Source organism: Danio rerio, chromosome 24, assembly GCF_052040795.2.
Source record: "Danio rerio strain M-AB ecotype USA chromosome 24, GRCz13ab, whole genome shotgun sequence".
In the NCBI taxonomy this organism is placed as follows: domain Eukaryota; kingdom Metazoa; phylum Chordata; class Actinopteri; order Cypriniformes; family Danionidae; genus Danio; species Danio rerio.
In genome coordinates, this window is record NC_141044.1 from 43,826,446 (window position 1) to 43,839,027 (window position 12,582).

General features: G+C 33.7%; 2 protein-coding genes across 4 annotated transcripts in view; both read left to right on the forward strand.

The window, feature by feature from the left end:
* katnip (katanin interacting protein) overlaps positions 1-12,582 on the forward strand; it is a 1,410,884-nt gene that overhangs the window by 1,384,485 nt on the left and 13,817 nt on the right. The window lies entirely within an intron of this gene.
* scn5lab (sodium channel, voltage gated, type V-like, alpha b) overlaps positions 981-12,582 on the forward strand; it is a 251,401-nt gene continuing 239,799 nt past the window's right edge. For all 3 annotated transcript variants that reach the window (XM_087308804.1, XM_087308807.1, XM_087308803.1), the window contains exon 1: positions 981-1,295. The gene's annotated coding sequence lies outside the window, so the exon portion shown is untranslated. The remainder of the gene's footprint in view (positions 1,296-12,582) is intronic.

Sequence of the window (12,582 nt, forward strand, 5' to 3'; positions counted from 1 at the left end):
TCAAGTAGAAACTTTACCTTAAGGCTTTATTTTTTGGTAAGAAATTGAGTAAAATATATATATATATTTTTTAAGTTAACTTAAATCTGTACGAGTATAATGTAGCATATGACTAAAATAATTAGTAATATACGTATTTAAACAATTACTTAAATTATTAAATGCATAATTAAGATTATTAGCAAGGCTCTTGTCCTGCGAGATTTTCTCTGACCAACAGATGGAGATATAAGCTCATATTCCACATCATTCCCACTCCGGTCAGGTGAACAAACTTTATAAATAGATACACACACGTTTATTTAAGATTTCGACAATCATCATAATCTCCAGTTCATATATATATGAGCTAAAACATGCATTTACTTAATAATAATAATAATAATAATAATAATAATAATAATTATTATTATTATTCTCTCTTTCTTTCTCTCTTTTATATATGTGCGTGTGTGCGTGTGCGTGTGTGTGTGTGCGTGCGTGCGTGCGTGCATTCGCGCGCGCATATGTATATGTATATTTAAGCTATAACAATAGTAATACTAAATATTATTATTATTGGTATTGTTTTTATTGCTGTATTATTATATTATAATTATATTATAATTGTACTATTATATTATATTATATTATATTATATTATATTATATTATATTATATTATATTATATTATTGCCATAATAAATACAAATACACATACATATTATATAATAATATAAAATATCTAATACAATGGACAAAAAACAATATAAACACACATTTTAACACAACTCACAATATAGTCATTCGCACATGGAGGAAAAATGGTCCAGCCTGCATAACAACACCTAAACAACATGACATAACATAATGCACTCTATTCAGCACTTTTTCTGTGACTTTTCCGTCAAACAAACAGTGTTTTAAAGCGGTCTGAGCCAGATGGTGTTCGTGGAGGAGGCGGAACATCTGAACCAGCGGCTCTCTGCTGCTCTCAGATCAGTTCAGACGGGGATCCGCTTCTTTACAGACGCAACTTCATGTGCACTGGAGTCTGCTTTTCCGCTTATCTTCGGGAATTGCGGATCAATGACACACCTTCCGGACAGACAGACGCTCGGGATGATGTGAAGACGGAATTTAATGGTGTTTTGCGCCTGGATTCACTTCAGACTGAACTTGGAACATTAAATGCGCAACTTGTTTTTGATTGCGGGATTTTTATGATGGCTTTCCTGTGGCTCTTTCTGTTGATCAGAGGAAATCATGTGTGAACACTTTCACGGAGAAAGCTGAACACACGCGAAGTTTCACATGTAAGTAGACCACCTTAATATATTCCACCTTGAGACGGATGTTCGCTTGACAGACAGTTTAACTCATTTTCTATCGCGAATATTTGATATTTCTGCTTTTATGAATGCCTTTTGTTCGTGTAATTGAATTAACAAACCAGACTTGAAAGGAAACAGGCTAATTAATCTCGTTTCCTCCGCTTGAAATGATTGTTGATCGCCTGAGCGTCTGGTTTTGATTAACGACATTTTGTAACGGTTGAACGAGGCAGATAAGTAGCTACTGATGAAAGATTTACATTGTGACGCTGTTTATTAAACATGTATCCCGTTGTTCATCGTGAATTATTTTATACTTTAATACAACACACATGCGAAGCGGGTTTATTTAATCATATTACATCTCAGATCTGTTATTCTGAACGCTCGTGCATGTGTGTGTGCGCGCGTGGGGTTTACAGGAATATGAACAGGTGTGTGTGATTGTCGCTGATTGCTTCTTTCAGCCTCTCCTTGTTTGTGTGCAGCTTTTAACTGAAGTATTGTTAAGTTAAAAGTAGTTAAACTTGTAAAAAAAAAGCCCTTTATTTTAGCTCGTCCCGCTGTGAGCAAGCAGTTTTAAGTAAAAGGAGGACGCGCTCCTGAAATGTCGGTTGCGCGCTCGCAAAAACGCGCCTTATTTTACCAGCGCGCGAAATCTTCGCGCTCTTGTCCAAGGTGCTGAAAACACGGTGATAGCAAAATATGAGGCGAAAAGTCTAAAACGCCACACATTTACATGTTTAATTCGACTAAAGTGTAAGTCAGGTGGGTAAACATTATTTGATATTGATGAAGTTAAGATTGTGAAGTAAAATGCTGAAGTACACCGCCTCAACAACAACAACAGTAGCACTATGACAACACAATCACTAACAATTATGGTGACTTCTCTAAGCTATTAATTAGCATTACATGTATTATTGAATCTTTTCAAAATGAGCTAAACTGAAATGTAAGGCCTGTTTGCGTCTAAGAGCATCACTTAATATGTGTTCAGATTGATTCAGTTGAAGTCAGAATTATTAGCCCCCCTGAATTATTAGATCGCTTGTTTATTTTTTCCCCCAATTTCTGTTTAACTGAGAGCAGATTTTTTCAACACATTTCTAAACATAAGTTTTAAAAACTCATTATTAATAATGGATTTATTTTCTCTTTACCATGATGACAGTAAATAATATTAGACTAGATATTTTTCAAGACACTCCTATGCAGTTTAAAGTGACATTTAAAGACTTAACTATGTTAGTTAGGTTAACTAGGCAGGTTAGGGTAATTAGGCAAGTTATTGTATAACGATGGTTTGTTCTGTTGACTATTGAGAAAAAATATAACTTAAAGAGGCTAATAATATTGACCTCAAAATGGTGTTTAAAAAAATTAAAAACTGCTTTTATTCTAGCCGAAATAAAACAAATAAGACTTTCTCCAGAAGAAAAAATATTATCAGACACACTGTGAACATTTCCTCAATCTGTTAAACATCATTTGGTAAATATTTTAAAAACAAGAAGAAAAAAAATCAAAGGGGGCAAATAATTCTTCAACTGTAGATAATTAATTTCTTCATTGTTTGTATTATAAAATAAACACATGTTTGTTTTGTACAGCTAGTTAATTTATGTGAAGTTGTTCTCTGAGTGTAGATTCAAATTCTAATAGTCTATAAATTAAAATAATATCAATTATGTTAAAACATTGTGACATTTTGTTGAAATAATGACAATAATACAATTACAAATTGATGTGGAAGCACTGTATTTATGTATTTTTTAAAATTTATTTGTGATTAACATAATTTTAACCCAATTTTTAGGTAAAATATGGACAAAACCAATTGCAGAGTATATATTTTTTGGAATTACATTTACATATTTATTAATTTAGCAGACATTTTTGTCCATTTAAGGACAAAATTGAACCCAACGTTGTATTTGTTCATATTTGACCCAGCATTGGGTTAATACAACACATAATCTTTTGGCTATCACTCAATTTTGAATAGTATCATAAAAAATGTACTTGTGCTGATGTTTTAGAAATGTCCTTAACATTATTTCAACCTAAGTTTGAACACAATAGGGACAAAACCTACCACTGGATACATTTTTGACTCACATTTATATTTATATTTATTTATATAGCAGACGCTTCTCTCCATTTAAAGACCAAATTTAACCCAATACTGGATATGTTGACATTTGGCCCAGAATTGGGTTTATACATCCCCTAATGTTTAGACTATTGCTTAATTATTAATAGTAACATTTAACAAAATCTGAGATGTTTCAGCATCACTTGATATGTATTCAGATCGATTCAGGTATATATAATAGCTAAATCTCTTATTTTTTTGTATGATTATATAAATATACATTAGTTTTATACAAATGGTTAATTTATGTGATAGTTGAAGTTGTTCTCTCAGATTTTAATAGTCTATAAATTAAAATAATATCAATTATGTTAAAACATTGTGATACTTTGCTAAAATAATGATGATAATGCAATTACAAATTGACATGGAAGCACTGTATTTATGTATTTAAACAAGTGATTTGCATGATATGATAGATGGAAGCTGTGTGTGTGTGTGTGTGTGTGTGTGTGTGTGTGTGTGTGTGTGATAATCAGAGGAAGTGATCGTAGATTCGTAACACAGGCATCAGTGCATGTTGTGATAATTCCTCGTGGTTTGATAGTGATTTGCATTTATTCAGAAGGCCCGTGTTCAGAATCATCTCTCATGCCACATCAGCCTAATTATGATGAACGGCGAGTCGTCTGTCATATTGTCGATTTTTGATGTATGATCTCTGGGGATCTTGCTTCAGCCTGTTCTGATTTGCTGTGGCTGACAACTCGACACTGTGATTAAAAACACCATTGCTGTGTGAATTGATCCAGACTGGATCAGCCAGGAGCTCTTAAAGGCACTTAATACGATGCTAAACACGCTGACCCAGCTAACAAAACACAACGTTCCGCCAACGTTCCCATTACGTGATCATAGCAACGTCATAACTTTGATAAAACTGTCAAAGCCACAGTAAAATACTGGGTTGTTTGAATTGAATGCTCGGTCAAATATGGACAGACCCAACAGTTGGGTTTGAATACAATTTCATTTAATAACAAAAATAAAATAGAAGTGCATAATACAACCCAGCATTCTTAAAGTGTGTTTAACTCTCACTTGATTTTGAATAGTATTTGTGTTAGATGTCTGTGCAATTAAAATGTTTCAGAAAAAACAGTGGTGTATAGATAATGTATTTGTGCCAGTGTTTTACAAACATTAGTAACTTTACATGAACTGTGCTTTTTTAACCTAATGCTTTGTCATATGGACTTACCCAACAGTTGGGTTAAAATTCAATTTAGTTTAAGAAATAAACTAAATGTTATGTTTGCTCATATTTGACCAAGCATTGTCTTAATACAACCCATAACAACCCACAACCCATTTAACTAACACTTGATTTGGGAACAGTAACCTTTAACATTTAAATTTTGAGATGTTTCAGAAAAAAGCGTAAATTATGTAAGTGTTGCTATTATTGTAAGAATGATATTAACATAATTTCAACCCAATTCTGAGTAATATGTAGCACTTTTTTGGAATTACATTTATATTTATTTATTTAGCAGATTTTTCAAAGCGATTTTAGTACTGAATTTAACCCAAGATTGGATTTGTCCATATTTGACCCCGCATTTGGTTAACACAACACACTGTTTTTTTAACTATCATTTGATTTTAAATAGTGACATTTCAAAAAAATAATTCTGGGATGTTTCAGACAAAAAAAAAGTGTTAATATGCTTGAAACATCACTTCAACGCAACTTTGGGTATAGTTTGGACAAAACCAACTGCTGGATACATTTTATGACTCACATTTACAGTTATTTTTAGTAATTTGGCAGATGTTTTTATCCATTATTTTAACCCGATTTTGGATTAAAAAATGGACAAAACCTACCACTGGATACATTTTTGACTCACATTTATGTTTATATTTATTTATTTAGCAGACACGTCTATCTATTTAAAAAACAAATTTAACCCAATACTGGATTTGTTGACATCATTTGTGCTTCGTAACATCATTTCAACCCAATTTCAGGTAAACTATGGACAAAACCAATTGCTGGGTAAATTTTTGTGGAATTACATTTACATATTTATTAATTTAGCAGACACTTTTATCCATTTAAGGACCAAATTTAACCCAACATTGTATTTGTGCATATTAGACCCAGCATTGAGTTAAAACAACACATCATCTTTAACTATCACTTGATTTTCAACATAAAAAAGCTGAAATGTTTCAGAATTAAGAGTGTAAATAATGATGTTTTAGAAATGTAATTAACATCATTTCATTTCATATTATATTTGTTTATTTAGCAGACACTTCTATTCATTTAAAGACCAAATTTAACCCAACACTGGATTCGCTGATATTTGACCCAAAATCGGGATGACACAGCCTCTCATCTATTGCTTGGTTTTGAATAGTAACATTAAAAAGAACTGAGATATTTCAGAAAAAATATATAACAATAACATATTTGTGCTTCTTAACATCATTTCAACCTAATTTTAAATAAAATATTGACATGTATATATTTTATTGGAATTACATTTACATATTTATGAATTTAACAAACACTTTTATCCATTTAAGGACCAAGTTTTACCCAACATTGCTATTTGTTCATATTTGACCCAGCATTGAGTTAATACAACACATCATTGTTTTACACTATTACTTGATTTTCAATAGTAGCATTGAAAAAAATGTATTTGTGCCAATATTTGTTTACATTTTGGGTAAAATATGGAGCAAATCAATTGCTGGATATATTTTTTAGAGTTACATTTACATATTTTTTAATTTAGCAGACATTTTTACCCATTTAAGGGCCAAATTTATCCCAACATTTGTGTTTGTCCATATATTTTACCCAATTTGTGCATTTTTCAGAGTGTATTAATGTTTGTTAGAGAAAAGCTTTCCTGAGCGTGTCCTGTTAGCAGCGTCAGGCCTGTTTTATTAGCCCTGATCTCTTGATTTTGAGCTGCAGTCATCGTAGCGCTGGACTGTAGCGGCAGCCGCTGACCTTGGAATCATTATTTGTTTTGCCACTCATAATTTATTTGTGACAAGTGCCCTATGGCCTCATCTATTCTCATCTAAGCAATCTGAGACAGTTTTTGTCCCCAGCGTGGACGCACACTTGACTACGCTGCTGTTTCCTTCGCAGTGTCTTCTGTAGCCCAGCTTGACTTCAAAACATCCACTTTATTCCACGATTATGAAATCAATGACAGGCCATGTTTCATTTTGACATAATTTGGTCAAAGGCTGGATCTCCAAGCGCTCCGGCACAATAGGGGAGAGTTTGGTCTGTCACTGAGCCAAATTTAACACGTCTCTCATTAGATCAGCACAGAGCGAAGCCATTAACAGGACGAACGCATGCCTGAAACTATACATTAGCCGTGCTGTGGGTCTACATTGCGCACACGGCTAGTTTGACCTCATGATAAACAGTTATCAGCTGCTGGGGGTCGCCGAGGTTGTATAAGCTGTCAGCAGATCTTTCTTCATCCCCCGGAGCTGAAAATGGATTAGCAACAGAAGCTCACATACTGGGAAAAATACAGAATTGGAGTAATTAATGTGTAAGTGTTAAGAGGATGTGCATTTTACTTTTTGGGTCATAAATGGGCACAATAAAAAAACAAAATAAAATAAATAAATAATGTATGTATTTTATTATGATGAAAAATATATCCATTTCTCAGTTAATATATAATATATGTTGGTGCATTTGAACAAAACTCATTTATTTAACAGTGATGATTATTTAAATAATGGTTTAGTCACCAAAAATCCTAAAGAGAAAGATAATACATTTACATTCAAGCTAGGCATTGCAAAAACAAACTGAATTTCATCTAAATTTTCTATATTTTTGTTTCTCTTGATTCTTTCTCTTTTTAAAATGTTTATTTAATATTTTTCTCTTGCATATAAATTTGCGTGTACTGATTTTTGGTTGTTATTGTAAGGTATTTTGTTAGATAAGCTCCAGATCTGGCTTCAGTTCTGGCTAATCTAATGCATATGCACAAATACAACATTGTAAAGCCTCCTATTAAAATATAAATTTGATAAGAGATAGATTTGTGAGGGGTGCACTTACAGATGCATGAGCAATGTGTATATATATATATATATATATATATATATATATATATATATATATATATATATATATATATATATATATATATATATATATATATATATATATATATATATATACATATAATTTTGTTATGTAGAAAATATGGACTATATTATGCAATATATTTATTATTATAAAATATTAAAATATATTAAAACACATGGCATTGACAATGGTAAATGGCATTCAATAGCAAGTAAAAAAAGCTACATTCATTAAATATTATGTCATAGATTAATATTATATGTAAGTTATATGTCATACAGCTACATAAAAAACTGAGACTACGCTGAAAAAAACTATATTAATTTATAAAATATCTGTCAAAATATTGAAGAAATTCTGTAATATATTGCATTCATTATTATTATTATTATTATTATTATTATTATTATTATTATTATTAATAATAATATTCTTTCCAGTGATGGGTTGCAGCTGGAAGGGCATCTGCTGTGTAAAACATATGCTGGATAAGTTGGTGGTTCATTCTGCTGTGGCAACCCTGGATTAATAAAGTGAGTACGCCAAAAAGAAAATTAATGTTTCCAATAAAAAAGCTAATATTCCTAATAATAATTGTAACTTCAACTGTATATATATATATATATATATATATATATATATATATATATATATATATATATATATATATATATATATATATATATATATATATATATATATATATATTTAAATCTCCATTTCTCTGAATGGATTTCCTAGGTATGTGTTTAAGAAAAATATCTATTTTATTCTATAAAGGTCTGATAATGTTTTTTCCAAATTTCTAATAAATATATTGTCATTTAGAGTATTTAATTTAGCAGATAATTTGTCATAATACCAAATGTTTACATTTGTTGTAGCCGAAATGCTGGATTATTTCAGGCAATATAGCTTTCTTAACTCTTCTGAAGTTAAAATATTAGTATTGTGTTGTCTAGAACTTAAATAGAATAAGTTGTATCCTGAGAGAATTTCTTGATATATATATTATAGTTTGTAATTGTAAATGGAATTTTAACCTCTGCTGTTTTTGTTCAATTAAGTTAATAAAATGAGAAAATAATAAAATTGTTTAAATATATTTTTGGCTGCACGGTGGAGCAGTGGGTAGCACGTTCACCTCACAGCAAGAAGGTCGCTGGTTTGAGCTTCAGCTGGGTCAGTTAACTTTTCTTTGTGGAGTTTGCTTGTTCTCCCTGTGTTCATGTGGGTTTCCTCCGTGTGCTCCGTTTTCCCCCACTAGTCTAAAGACATGTGGTATAGATTAATAGGGTGAGCCAAATTGTCCATAGTGTGTGTGTAAATGGGTGTGTATGGATGTTTCCCAGTGATGGGTTGCAGCTGGAAGGGCATCTACTGTGTAAAAACATGTGCTGGATAAGTTGGCGGTTTATTCCACTGTGGCGACCCCAGATTAATAAAGGGACTAAGCCGAAAAGAAAATGAATGAAATATATTTTTCAAATGCACATTCTGATCATCGTTTCCAGTTAGGCATCTTGTTAAAACTAAATCTAGTCACTTGACCTGTTTAGCCTAGTCACTCCAATAATTCACAACTGTAAACAAACCAGCACAGAAACACTTGTTGTGCAATTTATTAGATGGTGACCTTTGACCTTTTGGTGTCAAAAAGTGACCCCAAGGACAGCTGTGTACCTACCGCAGTGCAATTGTTGTTGTTTGTTTGTGTCATCACAAAAAAAAAGACACTTGATGAGTAACCTTCATGCCCACCTTCTTTGCTGAAAATGACCTGCGGCGTCCAGGGATTTATAGGCCGCTCTAAGTTTAGTTGCTGGAGCGTTTTTATCCATGCGCACAGAGGTAAAAAGCCCACATTAGCGAATGGCCAGCCTCTAATCTGGGCTTTGAATGAATCCTCCAGGGAATGTGAACCCTGGTGTAAAGCCCCCGCTCATTGATTAGCAGAGCTTTCCTGCTGTAGTCAGTCACACTTCAAAAACACCAGGGTCTTAAAGGGATAGTTCATCCAAAAAATAAATTTGCTCACTATTTACTATTACTTGAGTGGGTGTAAACCTTTAAAAATGAACAGCAAAGAAGATATTTTGAAGAATGCTGGAAACCTGTAACTATTGACTTCCATTGTAGGAAAACAAATCATTTGAAAGTGTTTTTTTGTTGTTGTGTTGAGTCAGGGCCGGAGTGAGTCTTCTTTTCACCCCTGGAGTTTCAAGCTCTAGACCGGTCCATCTCAGTACACGGCTGACTATATTAAAATAACATCATTTCCAATTCAGTTTCTAATAACACTCTCTTGTCTTTTTCAAGGAAACAGCTGCTTTAGAACTTTAAATGTTTTTCATAAATATGAGAGGATTAAAGGGTAGCTAAATCTCCAACACTATTCTTAAAAACAGGGGTCAGCAATCTCGGTCCTGGAGGGCCGGTGTCCTTGCAGGGTTTAGCTCCAGCTTGCCTTAACACACCTGCCTGGGTGTTTTAAGTATACCTAGTAAGACCTTGATTAGCTTGTTCAGGTGTGTTTGATTAGGGTTGGAGATAAAATCTGCAGGACACCGGCCCTCCAGGACTGAGATTAGTGACGCTTGGTTTAAAACATCACAATGTCTTTTCCTGCAATATCTGAATATATTTTCTGTGCAAAATTCTTTATAGATATCCAGTCCTTTGTAGCGGTGGTCACACAAAAAATAAAATATGTACACCTATATAAGTACACCAAACAGTCTTATATGTCTTAACACTGAAAAGGAAAAAACAAAGAACTACTCAGATAACATTCGAACCATGGTCTGCGGTGTCGTAACGCAATATGCTGATCACTGGACCACAATGGCACTGTTATTCTGATGCGTTTGGAATAAAGAAACAAGTATTGCACTGTTATTTGTAATGTAATGTAATGTAATGTAATGTAATGTGTATTTATATAGCGCATTTATTGTGTATGGTCATACACCCAAAGCGCTTTACAATAATAAGGGGTGGAGGGTCTCTCCACACCACCACTAATGTGCAGCATCCACTTGGATTTTTCAGTGGATAGGGATGATTGGGAGGCCATGATCGCCTTGACACCGGGGTTACACCCCTGCTCTTTACGAGAAGTGCCATGTGATTATTCATGACCACAGAGAGTCAGGACCTCGGTTTAACGTCTCATCTGAAAGACGGCACGCACTGACAGTGTAGTGTCCCCTTCACTTTTACTGGGGCATTAGGACTCACAGACCACAGGTTGAGCGCCCCCTGCTGGTCTCACTAACACCACTTTCAACAGCAACCTAGTGTTCCCATGTGGTCTCCCATCCAGGTACTAACCAGGCTCAGCCCTGCTTAGCTTCAGTGAGTAACCGGTCTTGGGCTGCAGTGTGATATGGCTGTGGTATTTGCAAGACCACAGTATTACTTTCAAATGATGGCTTAATCTTTTTCTCCGCTTTTTAGATTTCTGATCAAGTTATGTCAAGTTATGTCAGGCACCCCTGAAATCTGATCCAGCAACTCATTTTACCGATCCCCTTCCTTAACCGCCCTCCTCCCCTTGTTCACTTTCACTTCCGCGACTCTCCAACCCTCTTCACTTTCGTCCGCGACAACCAATGATGTTATATTTGCTCACAGGGCTGCGAGAAAATAAATAAAAAGAGCGGAGCTGCGGTAAAATAATACTAAGTAATAATAATAAGAGTGAGATTGTGGTAAAATAAATAAATAAATTAAAAAAGTGTGACTGCTGAGAGTGCAAGCAGCTAGGGAAACCGGGCCTAGCGCCAAAAAAAAACACACCAGCCCACTGGGAATTCTCTCAGTCCTCCTGATTAGCCAATCCGGGCCTGTGTTCAGTCTTAAAGGGATAGTTCACCACAAAAATTTTAATTGACTCACTATTTACTCTTCCTCAAGTGGTTGTAAACCTTTTTTTTCTTCTGTTAACCACAAAAGAAGATATTAAGAAAAATGGTGGAAACCTGTAACCATTGACTTCCATAGTAGGAAAAACAAATATTATAGAAGTATTTTTATTTTGTCCAGATTCTTAAAGGGATAGCTCACCCAAAAAATTAAATTCACCCACTATTTACTATTTACTTAAGTAGTTGTAAACCTTTATGACTTTTCTTTCTTCTGTTGAACACAAAAGAAGATATTTTGAAGAATACCGGAAACCTGTAACCATTGACTTACATAGTAGAAAAACAACCCTATCTGTGCAGAGTCTTCAAGGCATAGTTCACCCAAAAATTGACATTTGCTCACTATTTACTCTTCTTAAGTAGTTTCTCTTAACAGAAAATAGATTAAAGAATGATGGAAACCTGTTACTATTTACTAATACAGTAGGAGAAACAAATACTTTGGAAGAAATTTAGTATTTTATATTTTTTATTTTGTCAGTTGGCATTTCTGTGTGGAGTTTGGATGTTCTCCCAGTGTTGGCGTGGTCCTCCGGGTGCTCCGGTTTCCCCTACAAGTCCAGAGATACAGGTGGACTTGTGGTGCATTGGTACAGGTGAATTGGGTTTGCTAAAAATTGACCATTGTGTAAAATGTGTGTGTGAATGAGTGTGTATGGGTTTCCCAATGATGGGATGCAGCGTAAGGGCATCTGCTGCAAAAAACATATGCTGGGTAAGTTGGCGATTCATTCCGCTGGGGCAACCCTAGATTAATAAAGGGACTAAGCTGAAAATAAAATGAAAGTATGAAAGTCTTAAAGGGATAGTTCACCCAAAATTTTTATTAACTTACCATTTACTCTACCTCAAGGTGTTGTAAACCCTTTGTTGTTTTTTTTCTTTTGTTAAACACAAAAGAAGATATTTTAAAGAATGATGGAAACCTGTAACCATCGACTTTTATTTTAGGAAAATCAAATTAAAATAAATAAATAGTTGTTTTCAGCATTTTTCAGGATATCTTCTTTTGTGTTCAATAAACCCTTCACACAATGGTGTTTAATGGTCTTAGGCATGTTAATAATAATTAAGCAATCACCAATAATA